Raw genomic sequence first — 15,498 nt, forward strand, 5'->3', positions numbered from 1 at the left:
CATGTCTTAATCATGGAATTCTGTATTTTTATACAGTCATTTCCCTGGTGTATTACTGTCAGCCCCTCATCCCCCATGGTGTATAAGATCCAGCCCCTCGCCTCCCTGGTGTATAATATCCAGCCCCTCGCCCCCCTGGTGTATAACATCCAGCCCCTCACCCCCCACCCCAGTGTATAACATCCAGCCCCTCGCCACCCCGATGTATAACTCCCAACCTCTAATCCCCCCGGTGTATAATATCCAGCCCCTCGCCCCCCTGGTGTATAATATCCAGCCCCTCGCCCCCCTGGTGTATAACATCCAGCCCCTCACCCCCCCAGTGTATAACATCCAGCCCCTCGCCCCCCCGTGTATAATATCCAGCCCCTCATCCCCCTGGTGTATAACATCCAGCGCCTAGTCCCCCCAGTGTATAACATCCAGCCCCTCGCCCCCCCGTGTATAATATCCAGCCCTTCGTCCCCCTGGTGTAAAACATCCAGCCCCTCATCCCCCATGGTGTATAATATCCAGCCCCTCGCCCCCCTGGTGTATAACATCCAGCCCCTCACCCCCCCAGTGTATAACATCCAGCCCCTCATCCCCCACGGTGTATAATATCCAGCCCCTCGTCCCCCTGGTGTATAACATCCAGCCCCTAGGCCCCCGGTATATAATATCCAGCCCCTCGCCCCCCAGTGTATAACATCCAGCCCCTCGCCCCCCTGGTGTATAACATCCAGCCCCTCCCCCCCAGTATATAACATCCTGCCTCTCGCCACCCCGATGTATAACTCCCAATCTCTAATCCCCCCGGTGTATAATATTCAGCCCCTCGCCCACCTCCAGTGTATAACATCCAGCCCCTCGTCCCCCTGGTGTATAACATCCAGCCCCTCGCCCCCCAGTGTATAACATCCAGCCCCTCGTCCCCCTGGTGTATAGCATCCAGCCCCTCATCCCCCATGGTGTATAAGATCCAGCCCCTCGCCCCCTGGTGTATAACATCCAGCCCCTCGCCCCCCTGGTGTATAATATCCAGCCCCTCATCCCCCACGGTGTATAAGATCCAGCCCCTCGCCCCCCTGGTGTATAACATCCAGCCCCTCGCCCCCCTGGTGTATAACATCCAGCCCCTCATCCCCCACGGTGTATAACATCCAGCCCCTCGCCACCCCGATGTATAACATCCAGCCCCTCGCCACCCCGATGTATAACATCCAGCCCCTCGCCCCCCTGGTGTATAACATCCAGCCCCTCGCCCCCCTGGTGTATAACATCCAGCCCCTCGCCCCCCTGGTGTATAACATCCAGCCCCTCGTCCCCCTGGTGAATAATATCCAGCCCCTCGTCCCCCTGGTGTATAACATCCAGCCCCTAGGCCCCCGGTGTATAATAACCAGCCCCTCGCCCCCCAGTGTATAACATCCAGCCCCTCGCCCCCCTGGTGTATAACATCCAGCCCCTCCCCCCCAGTATATAACATCCTGCCTCTCGCCACCCCGATGTATAACTCCCAATCTCTAATCCCCCCGGTGTATAATATTCAGCCCCTCGCCCACCTCCAGTGTATAACATCCAGCCCCTCGTCCCCCCCGGTGTATAATATCCAGCCCCTCACCCCCCAGTGTATAACATCCAGCCCCTCGTCCCCCTGGTGTATAACATCCAGCCCCTCATCCCCCATGGTGTATAAGATCCAGCCCCTCGCCCCCCTGGTGTATAACATCCAGCCCCTCGCCCCCCTGATGTATAACATCCAGCCCCTCATCCCCCACAGTGTATAAGATCCAGCCCCTCGCCCCCCTGGTGTATAACATCCAGCCCCTTGCCCCCATGGTGTATAACATCCAGCTCCTCGCCCCCCTGGTGTATAACATCCAGCCCCTCATCCCCCACGGTGTATAAGATCCAGCCCCTCGCCCCCCTGGTGTATAACATCCAGCCCCTCATCCCCCACGGTGTATAACATCCAGCCCCTCGCCACCCCGATGTATAACATCCAGCCCCTCGCCCCCCTGGTGTATAACATCCAGCCCCTCCCCCCCCAGTATATAACATCCTGCCTCTCGCCACCCCGATGTATAACTCCCAATCTCTAATCCCCCCGGTGTATAATATTCAGCCCCTCGCCCACCTCCAGTGTATAACATCCAGCCCCTCGTCCCCCCGGTGTATAATATCCAGCCCCTCGCCCCCCAGTGTATAACATCCAGCCCCTCGTCCCCCTGGTGTATAACATCCAGCCCCTCATCCCCCATGGTGTATAAGATCCAGCCCCTCGCCCCCTGGTGTATAACATCCAGCCCCTCGCCCCCCTGGTGTATAACATCCAGCCCCTCATCCCCCACGGTGTATAAGATCCAGCCCCTCGCCCCCCTGGTGTATAACATCCAGCACCTCACCCCCCTGGTGTATAACATCCAGCCCCTCATCCCCCACGGTGTATAACATCCAGCCCCTCGCCACCCCGATGTATAACATCCAGCCCCTCGCCACCCCGATGTATAACATCCAGCCCCTCGCCTCCCTGGTGTATAACATCCAGCCCCTCGCCCCCCTGGTGTATAACATCCAGCCCCTCGCCCCCCTGGTGTATAACATCCAGCCCCTCATCCCCCCGGTGTATAACATCCAGCCCCTCGCCACCCCGATGTATAACATCCAGCCCCTCGCCACCCTAATATATAACATCCAGCCCTTCTCCTCCCTGGTGTATAACATCCAGCCGCCCATGTATAACCTCCATCCCCTCACCCTCCGGTGTATAACCTCCAGCCCCTTGTCCCTCGGTGTATAACCTCCAATCCCTCACCTTCCAGTGCAGGCTCGGACTGGCCCACAGGGGAACAGGGGAATCCCCCGGTGGGCCCCTGTGTAAATCTGGACCCCCAACTTTACTGTATGGGCAGTACTAGTCATAATTAGAATCATAGAATCGTAGAGTTGGAAGGGACCTCCTGGGCCATCTGGTCCAACCCCCTGCTCAAAGCAGGATTCGCTAAATCATCCCAGTCAGATGTCTGTCCAGCCTCTGTTTGAAGACTTCCATTGAAGGAGAACTCACCACTTCTCGTGGCAGCCTGTTCCACTCATTGATCACTCTAACTGTCAAAAAGTTTTTTCTAATATCTAATCTGTGTCTCCTCCCATTCAGTTTCATCCCATAGCTTCTAGTCTTTCCTTGTGCAAATGAGAATAAAGTTGATCCTTCTACAATGTGACAGCCCTTTAGATATTTGTAGACAGCTATTAAGTCTCCTCTCAGTCTTCTCTTTTGCAAACTAAACATTCCCAAATCCTGCAACCTTTCCTCATAAGACAGGGTTTGCAGACCGGTCACCATTCTGGTCGCTCTTTTCTGAACTTGCTCCAGTTTGTTGATGTCTTTTTTAAAATGTGGTGCCCAAAACTGGACACAATATTCCAGATGAGGTCTGACCGAAGAGGAGTAGAGGGAAATAATGACTTCACGTGATCTTCACTTTGTACAGAAAAAAGCAGCATCTCATTCATTAACTAAACTATCCAGCTTATTATTATATAGCGATATAGGTAAATTTATATGCAGGGGAAAAGTGGGACCCCACAGTCAGTTACTTGTGGGCTCTTGGCACCCCAGTGCGACACTGCTCCAGTGTGTAACCTCCAGCCCCTCATCCCTTGGTGTATAACCTCCATCCCCTCGTCCCTCGGTCTATAACCTCCAGCTCCTCTTCCCCCGGTGTATAACTTCCAGCCCCTCGTCCCCCCCAGTGTATAACCTCCAGCCCCTCGTCCCCCCCAGTGTATAACCTCCAGCCCCTTGTCCCTCAGTGTATAACCTCCGGCTCCTCGTCCCCCCCAGTGTATAACCTCCAGCCCCTCGTGCCCCCCCCCCCGGTGTACAACCTCCAGCCCCTTGTTCCTCCGGTGTATAACCTCCATCCCCTCGTCCCTCGGTCTATAAACTCCAGCTCCTCGTCCCCCCGGTGTATAACCTCCGGCCCTTCATCTCTCGTGTATAACCTCCAACACCTCACTCCCCGGTGTATAACATCCAGCCCCTCGTCTGCCATTACTAACCTGTGACAGAGCGGCCGGTGGTACAGAGCTCAGATACCAGCGCAGTACTGTAATAGGGGCCACCGGGGAACAAGTCCCTCCATAGCATTTCTTGGCCCATTACTTGTGAATGATATTACTGAGAAGTGGAAGGAACCGCACGAAGTTGAGACCCTGTAATGTTATAGAGCAGGGGGTCGAGTGCGGAGGAGCAGAGGGCAGAAAAGTCTCCACCGCTCTGCTGCCCCCATAACTGCAGAGTCCAGACCTCCTCTGGTAACAGCACAAACACTGCGCCCCGCCGGGAGCTTCATAGCCGAGCAGCTGCATGCAGCCGTACACCACCAAGCACAATGCCAAGCGTCGGATGGAGTGGTGTAAAGCCGCCACCACTGGACTCTGGAGGAGACGTGTTCTGTGCAGTGATGGATCGCACTTCTCTATCTGCGTCTGAAGGAGGAATCTGGGTTTGGTGACTCCAGGAGGATGTTACCCCCTGACTGCACTGTGCCCCCTGTACAGATGGTGGATGATGTAGGAGCTGTTATCAGGGGGCGGCCTCAGACCCTAAATCCAAAGGATGGCAAATCCTAAAAAAAAATGTGGAGAATTGTACCTTCATTTTTGTGGGAACAGTTTGGGGTTCACCCTTCTCTGTCCCCCATGACTGCCCAGTGCACAAGCTCCACACAGACATGGAGGGGGGGAATATGAGCGGCCGCACAGAGCCCAGACCCCAGCCCCATCCTATAATGGAGACTGTGAGCTCGGCCTCCCCCCAACATCAGGGTCTGACCCCACAAATGCTCTTCTGGATGAAAGGGTAAATCCTTCCCAGAGGAGCGGGGGCCGTTATATCTGCAGAGGACAACTCCATATTACCGTCTATGGGTGCAGGATGGGAGGTCAGAGAAGCTCCTGGAGGTTTGTGGGGGCACATACTTTTTTTTCCATATAGTGCTATGTGAATGATCATCTAAATAATATAATAATGGACCCTTTATATGACATAGGAGTAGTAAGTATACAGTCTATAGCACTAGACACTACATATTGTTGGAGTATACAGCAGCTGCAGCCTTATGCGGGGGAGGGACTATGATGAGCAGACAGCAGATGAACAGTGTGTGAATGCTGATGATTCTGCTGAAAGCCAAAATCTGCCACAGGTTAAGGGCGCAGACACATAAAGGAAGAGCGCAGAACAGCACAGCTTAGTGAACAGACTGATACCAAGAATCCGCCAGAGGTTCAGATCTCCAACTGAAAACTTAGTATATACTGAGAAGGAAAATAGTCACTAGCTCAGAGCTTAAAGAGGATGTACAAGCGTGGGACTGCAGACTTGTGGATCCTCTCAGCGCACAGTGCGCATTGTCAGGATTCTTCTGTGTCAGAGCTAGGAATGGGCGGGCGTGAGACTTCAAGCCAACTAGACGTGAGCAGCCTTTCTCAATGCAAATGAGTTGAGTATGGCTGAAAACGTCTAGTCGGAATGTGGCCGGAAGTGTGCAAATTTCATACTTGCGGTCACATGACCTCCCCATTCCCAGCGTCTGCGCTGGAAAATCCTGACAGCGTGCACTGTGCACAATGAGTTTTCACATAGAGTTACTGCAGGCTTGAGCCCCAATCTTTATAAATTCATGTAGGGCAAAGTGAATAATGGCAATTGCCAACGATAGAAGTATATAGTGGAAATGTTACTATCCAGAGATGACTTTTGAAATGTCATTACTATAGAAAGACCACAGATTAATATTCAGGAATGGGACACAAAAAATTGACTGGCATTATAAGCTTATTAGTGGATCACCATAAGACATGAGAAGACTGCTAAAACACATGGGATCCACTGCAGGAGCTGCAAGAGATCCAGTCTAACAGCTAAGAAAACTGTGCAAAATGAGACTTTGTATGTGCGCAGAAACACAATGCTGGAAGTGATTGCACAACTGAGATCAGTGGGTGAAGATACAGAAGACAGACATGTGGCAGCCACACTGTTATGCCGCGCTCACCAGGAGGCGGGGCTTCGGCCCCGACGTCACTCCCTCCGGTACGGCGGTCCCTCAGGGGTCCCCGTCGGGTGCGCATGCGCAACTCTCGTCCCCGGGTCTCCTCCTCCATGCCACTTTTGCGCTTGCGCGCTCCTGTCAGTGCTGTATAGGGCTCGGTCCTCTCTATGGTATTGGAGGACCAGACCCGGAACCACTAGTGGTCATGTGCTTTCTGGCTAGGTCCTGACCCGGAACCAGTAGTAGTCATGTGCTATATCAGACGACCTCCCCCTAGGGGAGGTACCTGATTATTGTTGTGCTACCTGGCTGGGTCAGCTGTGTCCCAGCCTGGCTGTGCGCTGTTCTCAGGTCCTCTGCTCTGTCTGCTATTCTGTGGTGCTCCTAGCACTTGCTCTGAACCCTTGTTGCTTCATGCTCAGTTGTGCCTCCTGGCACATCCTCTCGTATCCTGTCCCTTGTTTCTTGCTCCGCCATGCCTCCTGGCATTCACTCTATTCCTGTGTTCTGTTACTTGCTACACGCCTTATGTGCCCACGTATACCCGTCTAGCACTACCCTGTACTCAGCGCACTCCCGTGTACTCTCCTGTGTTCCCTAGTATCCTGCACCCTCCAGTCACTCAGTCTCGTATCTCCTGTGAGCAGGCCGCCTGGTGCCAGCAGTCGTGGTATCGTATCCCCTGGGGCTTGCTCCTGACACTCCCTGTATAGGGGGTGGTCCTCACTAGGCTAGCTCGCCCTGGGAGGGTTGGTGCCGCGACCCAGAGGGTCCACTCCAGGAGTCGCTGACACTCTAACACTCTCTAACAGTATAATCAGGCCATGGACCCCGCTGGTACTGCGGCTTCCGTCCAAAAGGAGCTGTCGTTCCTCCGGGAAAACCAGATTAGGATTATGGCATTTCTCAAGTCCATGGAGTCCAGTTTATCTGCCTCTCAGTCCTCTGAGCCTGGGAATGCTGCCCAGTTTGGCTAGTCTCCAGCAGGAACTTGCGCAGCAACGCGACTCCCAGGCTCAGATTCTCAACTATATAGCGTCGGTAGATAATCGGCTCGTTTCCATACAATCTGCCCAGGCCATGCTTCCACACTCGCTTCCGCGCCTATGTAAGCCACCCCGGTATAGTGGTGACCCTGTGTTGTGTCGCGGATTCCTGAACCAGTGTCGTTTGCATTTTGAGTTTTTGCCGCAGCATTACCCCACCGATCGTGCTAAAATAGCATTTATTGTTTCTCACTTAGAGGGTAAGGCGCTTGCGTGGGTGAATCCCCTTTGGGAGCGTGATGACCCGCTCGTCGCTCAGCTTTCCATCTTTTTGGACACTTTCCGTAAGGTGTTCGACGAGCCGGGTCGCCTTGCTTCCACCACCGAGTCCCTCTTTAATCTTCGTCAAGGCTCTCTATCGGTTGGACAATACGCGATATGTTTTCGCACTTTGTCCTCTGAGCTAGGTTGGAATAATGATGCCCTCGTAGGGGCCTTTTGGCGTGGTCTGTCCGGTCAGATCAAAGACGAACTGGCGGGCCGAGATACCCCTACCAATTTGGAGGATCTTATCTCTCTCGCGACACGCATTGATTTGCGCTTCCAGGAGCGCACCCGCGAGTCAGCCAGAGAGAGAGGGTCCTCTTGCCTCTCTTCGTCCACTCGCAGTTTTTCTCATCCGTTACCCGAGTTATCTGAGGCAGATCCGGTACCTGAGCCTATGCAGGTGGATCGCCTCCAGATAGCTCAACGGCGTCGTGTGAAAAGGCAGGCACAAGGGCTCTGTTTCTATTGTGGGGATGCCTCCCACTTTCTACGCTCATGTCCCAAGAGACCGGGGAAGTCTCTCCGCCTGGGACTGATAAGTGAGGTCTCCTCAAGTGTATGTGATTTCTCTCTGCCCCTGACCGTGCCTGTCTCCCTGAATTTTGGTTTCGAGACTTTTGCTGTGAAAGCTATTGTGGACTCTGGCGCAGTGGGTAACTTTATTAGTCTCGAGGCAGTTAAGAAGTTTCGCATCCCTGTCAGATCCCTGGAGTCTCCTAGGTCAGTAGTTCCGGTCGACGATAAGCCCTTGCAGGACACCGTTAACCAGGTCACTGAGGAAGTTGAGTTGCAGATTGGCACATGTCATCGGCAGCGGATCTCCTTCTACGTATTGCCGACTTCGCCTCATACCCTTCTTCTTGGCCTTCCTTGGTTACGTATTCATGGGCCGACCCTGGCCTGGCAATCTGGTGATATACTCCGTTGGGGACCGTCCTGTCAAAAGAGTTGCCTGCTGTTCGCTCATCCTTCAAGCAACCGGTCTGTGACTTGTGACTTTGTCAAGAAGGAGGCTGAGAGTCAGTCTCCACATCCTTCAAGCAACCGGTCTGTGACTTGTGACTTTGTCGAGAAGGAGGCTGAGAGTCAGTCTCCACATCCGTCAAGCATCCCGTCTGTGACTTGTGACATTGTCGAGAAGGAGGCTGAGAGTCAGTCTCCACATCCGTCAAGCATCCCGTCTGTGACTTGTGACATTGTCGAGAAGGAGGCTGAGAGTCAGTCTCCACATCCGTCAAGCATCCCGTCTGTGACTTGTGACATTGTCGAGAAGGAGGCTGAGAGTCAGCCTCCACATCCGTCAAGCAACCCGTCTGTGACTTGTGACATTGTCAAAAAGGAGGCTGAGAGTCAGTCTCCACTTCCGTCAAGTGACCGTCCCAAGGTAATTACCGTGGCTTCCGTCAAGTTGACGCCCCAGCGTCCAAGTGAGATCTTTGTGTCTAAAGGTAACCGTAAAGGTGTGTTATCCTGGGGACATTCTTCTCCGGCTGCCGGTCATGTTGGTGCCAAGAGGACACTCTCCCGTTTATCCCACGATTACTGGTGGCCATCTATTGCTCAGGACATCAAAGACTTCGTGGCTGCTTGCCCATCGTGTGCCAAGAAGAGACTTCCCAAGCAACCATCCTCCGACAGCTCGCCTCCTAAGGATGAATTGACTTCCAATGACTGCACCACCACTTCGGCCTCCAAGCATGTCTGTGTGCCTCTGCCGATTCGACCTGTCTCGGGGATACCTGCCTCCGACTCTCTGTCCGTGGAGTTCTCCAGGGTATGGCAGGAGACCGAATTTTCTCGTATTGAGACTCTGGATCTCATTGGTCCTCATGCAGTTAGGAAGTGTCTGGATTCCGCTCCTAGTGTCAAGGTGCTATTTTCCAGTTCTAGAGAGAGGGGGCTTAAAGGAGGGGGTACTGTTATGCCGCGCTCACCAGGAGGCGGGGCTTCGGCCCCGACGTCACTCCCTCCGGTACGGCGGTCCCTCAGGGGTCCCCGTCGGGTGCGCACGCGCAACTCTCGTCCCCGGGTCTCCTCCATGCCACGTTTGCGCTTGCGCGCTCCTGTCAGTGCTGTATAGGGCTCGGTCCTCTCTATGGTATTGGAGGACCTGACCCGGAACCACTAGTGGTCATGTGCTTTCTGGCTAGGTCCTGACCCGGAACCAGTAGTAGTCATGTGCTATATCAGACGACCTCCCCCTAGGGGAGGTGCCTGATTATTGTTGTGCTACCTGGCTGGGTCAGCTGTGTCCCAGCCTGGCTGTGCGCTGTTCTCAGGTCCTCTGCTCTGTCTGCTATTCTGTGGTGCTCCTAGCACTTGCTCTGAACCCTTGTTGCTTCATGCTCAGTTGTGCCTCCTGGCACACCCTCTCGTATCCTGTCCCTTGTTTTTTGCTCCGCCGTGCCTCCTGGCATTCACTCTATTCCTGTGTTCTGTTACTTGCTACACGCCTTATGTGCCCACGTGTTCCCGTCTAGCACTACCCTGTACTCAGCGCACTCCCGTGTACTCTCATGTGTTCCCTAGTATCCTGCACCCTCCAGTCACTCAGTCTCGTATCTCCTGTGAGCCGGCCGCCTGGTGCCAGCAGTCGTGGTATCGTATCCCCTGGGGCTTGCTCCTGACACTTCCTGTATAGGGGGTGGTCCTCACTAGGCTAGCTCGCCCTGGGAGGGTTGGTGCCGCGACCCAGAGGGTCCACTCCAGGAGTCGCTGACACTCTAACACTCTCTAACACACATTATTGTGCTGTTTACCTTGACACATAGAGCGCACTGACTAATGCACTAGATAAAGCTCAGACCCTGACACTGGAAATTCTAAAGACTAGGCTAGTAGATGAATACAAGAGAAGAAAGGGACTTGTACAGGACTCCACAGAAAGTGACAGCTGAATTGCTCTTAAACTGATGAACACAAGATCACACAGGAAGAAAACAAGAGCTGGTTCCATATACAAAGCTAAATAAAGGCTATATCATATGGAAAGCAGAAAAACAGAAACAATTTCCATAAGGGAATGGTAGAGTTGGAAGGGACCTCCGGGGTCATTGTGTCCAACCCCCTACTCCAAGCAGGATTCACTAAACCGTCTCAGACACATGTCTGTCCAACCTCTGTTTGAAGACTTCCATTGAATGAGAACTCACAATCTCTCGTGGCAGCCTGTTCCACTCATTGATCACACTCACTGTCAAAAAGTTTTTTCTAATGTCTAATCTGTATTGTCTCCCTTTCAGTTTCATTCCATTGCTCCTGGTGTTTCCATGTGTAAATGAGAATAATGATAATCCCTCTACACTGTGACAGCCCTTCAGATATTTGCAAACAGCTGTTAAGTCTCCTCTTAGCCTTCTTTTTTACAAGCTAAACATTCCCAGATCCTTTAACCATTCCTCGTAGGACATACTTTTCAGTCCGCTCACCATCCTGGTAGCTCTTCTCTGAATTTGCTCCATTTTTTCAATGTCTTTTTTAAAATGTGGTGCCCAGAACTGGAACAGTATTCCAGATGAGGTCTGACCAAGGAGGAGTGCAGGGGGGTAATTACTTCACGTGAAGTAGACTCTATGCTTCTCTTAACCCAATACGCCTTTTAACAGCGGCAGTTAAGGGTACTTATTCCTCAGAGAAATACTTGTATAGCACCTCCAGCGTCAGAAATTCTAATGGGTCTTGGCTACCGGGGGTAGCTGAGACCCTGGAGAACATGATTTGGGTCAGTTTTTACTGACCCCAGTGTTGCAATCACTGTTATTCACGGACAAATGGCCACCACAAAAGAAAAGCAAAGTCCAATTTTCCATTAAATTTCTCTCTCCTCTGATGTGATCTAGCACATCAGAGGAGAGAGAAATGGGGTCCCCCGAGCCCCCCTCCCGGTACCTCCGGTGTCCCTGGACCCTTCTGCCTTCCCTCGATCCTGTCCCCCGGCATCTTCTTCCGAAAATAGTGGGCGCATGCTCAGTGCGCCCGCCGAGATCTGCCAGCCAGCACCCGGCAACAATAGTACATTTTTCCTATTGGTTCCTTTTGATCACTGTGATAGACCCTATCACAGTGATCAAAATAAAAAAAATAGTAAATCAAACCCCTCTTTATCACCCCTTTAGTTAGTCATTTTTCCATTAGAGTTAGGGTTGGGCTATGGTTAGGGTTAGGCTTGGGGCTAGGGTTAGGGTTGGGGCTAGTGCTAGGGTTAGGGTCGGGCTAGGGTTTGGGCTAGGGTTAGGGTTGTGCTAGGGTTAGGATTGGGCTAGGGTTGGGGTTAGGATTGTGTTGGAGTTAGGATTGTGGGTGGTTAGGGTTATGGTTGTGGTTATGGTTGGGATTACGATTAGGGTTGAGATTAGGATTAGGGATGTGTTAGGGGTAGGGTTGTGGTTAGAGTTATGGTTAGGGTTGGGATTAGGGTTAGGGGTGTGCTCGGGTTAGGGTTGAAGTTAGAATTTGGGGGTTTCCACTGTTTAGGTACATCAGGGGGTCTCGAAATGTGCCATGGCGACCACCATTGATTCCAGCCAATTTTGCGTACAAATAGTCAAATGGTGCTCCCTCCCTTCTGAGCCCTGCCATGCGCCCAAACAGTGGCTTTTCCCCCACATATAGGGTATCGGCGTACTCAGGAGAAATTGCACAACAAATTTTGTGGTTCATTTTCTCCTGATACCCATGTGAAAACTAAAAAAATTGGTTCCAAAGTAAATTTTTGTGAAAAAAGTAAAATGTTAATTTTTTTCCTTGCACATTGCTTTATCATAGAATCGTAGAGTTGGAAGGGACCTCCTGGGCCATCTGGTCCAACCCCCTGCTCAAAGCAGGATTCGCTAAATCATCCCAGTCAGATGTCTGTCCAGCCTCTGTTTGAAGACTTCCATTGAAGGAGAACTCACCACTTCTCGTGGCAGCCTGTTCCACTCATTGATCACTCTAACTGTCAAAAAGTTTTTTCTAATATCTAATCTGTGTCTCCTCCCATTCAGTTTCATCCCATTGCTTCTAGTCTTTCCTTGTGCAAATGAGAATAAAGTTGATCCTTCTACAATGTGACAGCCCTTTAGATATTTGTAGACAGCTATTAAGTCTCCTCTCAGTCTTCTCTTTTGCAAACTAAACATTCCCAAATCCTGCAACCTTTCCTCATAAGACAGGGTTTGCAGACCGGTCACCATTCTGGTCGCTCTTTTCTGAACTTGCTCCAGTTTGTTGATGTCTTTTTTAAAATGTGGTGCCCAAAACTGGACACAATATTCCAAATGAGGTCTGACCAAAGAGGAGTAGAGGGAAATAATGACTTCACGTGATCTAGACTGTATGCTTCTGTTAATACATCCTAGAATTGCATTTGCCTTTTTTGCTGCTGCATCACACTGTTGACTCATATTCAGTCTGTGATCTATTAGTATACCCAATTCTTTTTCACATGTGCTGTCACTTAGCCCTATTCCTCCCATTCTATATATGCTTTTTTCATTTTTATTGCCCAGATGTAGTACTTTGCATTTCTCCCTGTTAAAAACCATTCTGTTAGTTGCTGCCCACTTCTCCAGTTTATTTAAATCTTTTTGAATCCTCTCTCTCTCTTCTCTAGTATTAGCTATCCCTCCTAGCTTTGTGTCATCAGCAAATTTAATCAGTTTACCCTCAATTCCTTCATCTAAATCATTGATAAAGATGTTGAACAATACAGGGCCCAGGACAGAGCCCTGTGGTACCCCACTTGAGACATTCTTCCAACTGGATGTGCAGCCATTTACGACCACTCTTTGGGTCCGATCACTAAGCCAGTTATGAATCCACCTAACAGTTGCCTTGTCCATTCCATACTTAGTCATTTTTTCAATAAGGATTGTATGAGAGACTTTGTCAAATGCTTTGCTGAAGTCAAGATATACTATATCTACAGCATTTCCTTGATCCACCCAATCAGTGATACCGTCATAGAAGGAAATTAAGTTAGTCTGACATGACTTATTAGTTACAAACCCATGCTGACTCTGTTTGATCACTTCATTCTTATCCAGGTATTGACATACATGTTGTTTAATAATTTGTTCAAAGATCTTTCCTGGTATAGAAGTCAGACTCACCGGCCTATAGTTGCCTGGGTCCACCTTCTTCCCCTTTTTGAAGATAGGAACAACATTTGCTCTTCTCCAGTCTTCTGGCACTTCTCCTGTTCTCCAAGAATTTTCAAAGATTATGGAGAGGGGTTCAAAAATTTCTTCTGCTATCTCCTTCAGTACTCTGGGGTGTAATTCATCTGGACCTGGAGACTTGAATTCATTTAGGTTAGCTAAGTGTTTCCTCACTATCTTTCTGTTTATAGATATCCTGGATTCTTCTATTCCCTTAATAGGACAGTGAATAACAGTTGGTGTTACATTTCCTTTCTGAGAGAAAACAGATGCAAAATAGGAATTTAAAAGTTCAGCCTTCTCAACATCCTGTCTTACCATTTCATCATTTTCATCCTGTAAAAATCCTATAGCATCTTTGACTTTTCTTTTACTTTTGATATATCCCCAAAATTATTGCTTTTGACATCTCTTGCAAGCCTCAATTCATTTTCAGCTTCAGCTAATCTGATTTGTGCCCTGCAGGTTCTGCAGACAGCATTATATTCTTCTTTAGATATGCCTCCCTCTTTCCATTTTATAAACATTTTTTTCTTCCTTTTTAGCATGTGCTTAAGTTCTGTGTTCACCCATCCTGGTTTCCTTAAATGCTTCCTATTCTTCCCTCTTTTCGGAATTGTTAACAATTGTGCTTTGAGAATTTCATTTTTCAAGATTTCCCATCCTTCCTGGACATTTTTGTCTTTAAGGATATCCAGCCATTGGATCCCTCCAATTATCTTTCTGAATCCCTTAAAATCTGCCTTTCTGAAATCTAACCTTGACGTCTGAGTCTTCACAGGTCTTCCGCCTCTAGTTATCCAAAATTCTAAAATAGCATGGTCGCTACCTCCTAGGGTTCCAGCCACTTTTACCTCCTCAACCATTTCCTCCCTGTTTATAAGGATTAGATCCAAGGTAGCAGTTCCCCTTGTTTTCTCCCCTACCTTTTGGAAGATAAAGTTGTCAGCAAGAGAGGATAAGAATTTCCTTGACCTGTTAGTTTTGCCTGAGAAAGATTCCCAACAAATGTCTGGATAGTTGAAATCTCCCATGACAACTATGTCATATTTTTTGGAGAACTTGGCCATTTGATGCATAAAGAGTTCATCCATATCTTCAGCTTGCACAGGCGGCCTGTAGTAAATGCCTACAATGGTGTCCTTTCCATTGTTCTGTCCTTGTATTCTTACCCAAACAGTTTCCACAGAACTCCCAGTCTCTGAAGCTTCAATCTCTGTGCAGATATACGCATTTCTAACATACAATGCGACACCCCCTCCTCGTTTATCAAGTCTGTTTCTTGCAAATAAGTTGTATCCTTCTAGTCTTGTATTCCAATCATGTGTATTGTCCCACCAAGTTTCAGTGATTCCAATGACATCATATTTCTTTTCCTGTGTTAGTAGTTCCAATTCTCCTTGTTTGTTGCCCATGCTTTGTGCATTAGTATAGAAACATTTTAGTTTGTGATTGGTTTCTCTTTCTCCAATATTTTTATTAATTAGATTCTTTCGTCTTTGTTCTTCCTTTCCACTTCTAATAGCAGAGTTCTCAATAGCATTTGTCAGGTGTATGGCTTTTTCTGGTCTTTTGCTTTCCTTCCCATGTTGTTCTAGTTTAAAGCTCTCCTTACAAGTGTAGCAAGGCGACTTCCAAATACATGCTTTAGTTCTCGTGAAGTACCTGAAGGGTTAATAAACTTCTTGAATGTGGTTTTGTGCACCTTGAGGGGTGCAGGTTTTAGAATGGTGTCACTTTTGGGCATTTTCTGTTATATTGACCCTCCGAACTCATTTCAAATGTGAGTTTGCCCCTAAAAAAATGGTTTTGTAAATTTTGTTGGAAAAATGAGAAATTGCTGGTCAACTTTTAACCCTTGTAACGTCCTCGACGAAAAAAAAATTGTGTTTCCAAAATTGTGCTGATGTAAAGTAGACATGTGGGAAATGATATTTATTAACTATTTTGTGTGACACCACTCTCTGATTTTAGGGTGCAAAAATTAAAACTTTGAAAATT

At 49.6% G+C, this 15,498-nt stretch overlaps 1 protein-coding gene across 2 annotated transcripts in view; it reads left to right on the plus strand.

Annotated features, from left to right (window-relative positions):
- GFRA4 (GDNF family receptor alpha 4) overlaps nt 1-15,498 on the plus strand; it is a 575,713-nt gene that overhangs the window by 496,465 nt on the left and 63,750 nt on the right. The window lies entirely within an intron of this gene.

Source organism: Dendrobates tinctorius, unplaced genomic scaffold (genome assembly GCF_039654945.1).
Source record: "Dendrobates tinctorius isolate UK_male_01 unplaced genomic scaffold, ASM3965494v1 ptg000095l, whole genome shotgun sequence".
Lineage (NCBI taxonomy): Eukaryota > Metazoa > Chordata > Amphibia > Anura > Dendrobatidae > Dendrobates > Dendrobates tinctorius.